This window comes from Pteropus alecto, unplaced genomic scaffold, assembly GCF_000325575.1.
Source record: "Pteropus alecto unplaced genomic scaffold, ASM32557v1 scaffold134, whole genome shotgun sequence".
Taxonomy (NCBI): Eukaryota; Metazoa; Chordata; class Mammalia; order Chiroptera; family Pteropodidae; genus Pteropus; species Pteropus alecto.
Genome location: NW_006436283.1, coordinates 11,833,568 through 11,834,407, shown reverse-complemented (window position 1 = coordinate 11,834,407; position 840 = coordinate 11,833,568).

The following is an 840-nucleotide window of genomic DNA, read 5'->3' as shown; positions in this document are numbered from 1 at the left end:
AGCCTTCTCTCTAGCAACCCCTCCAGACATTCTTTTCTATTTAGAAAAGGGAAAGGGAGGAGGCTGGGGAGAAAGAAAAAACTTCGCTTCAAAGTTTGTATGAGCACATACTTAGAAACGTACAAAAAAAAAAAAGTGTGTTTGTAAAGCCGGTCTCGAGTTAGGAGTGAGACATAAGTTCTGCGGCCTACAAGGAACAACCCAAAACATGCTACCCTGCAATCAAACACTTCCAAAACACAGAGTGTACAATGAGCCGGAGACGTCGGATCAGGCGGACACACCGGAAAAGTCAACCTCAGTCTCCTTCCCTCCCAAGGACGTGAGTCTCAGGTGTGTGGCACCGGCCGCTGTGGCTGGCAGCAGAGAGTGAAGGCTCTGCACGCGGGCACAAGTGGGCGAACAAGTTAACAATCAAGGAACACACACACACACACACACACACACACACACACACCCTCCCGTTAAGCGCTCCATCTTTAAGGAGTGTTTACTGCGCGCAGTCAGCCACCGGATTCAATAATCCGGCACTGGAGCTCCTCAGTCCCTCGACGACCCCACCTGGGCAGCGGCCCGCAGGCTGCTCCCCGAGGTCCCCGGAGGGTCGTGCTCCTCGGCCAAGGCTTTCCGACCTCCAATTCGCCTGCAATTCCAACCTGGGTCCCCCTCCCCTCAACAAAAGACCCCCGAGTCACCCTTGGCATTTTTAAGAATTTCCAGACAAGGGCGTGAGGTTTCTCCCTGACTCTCCCTGAACTAGGCCTTCCCACGTCCCCGACCCCCAACTCACCATTGATCGCGACCCTGGCCCTTCCAAGGCCACTGGCACCCCCCACCGGG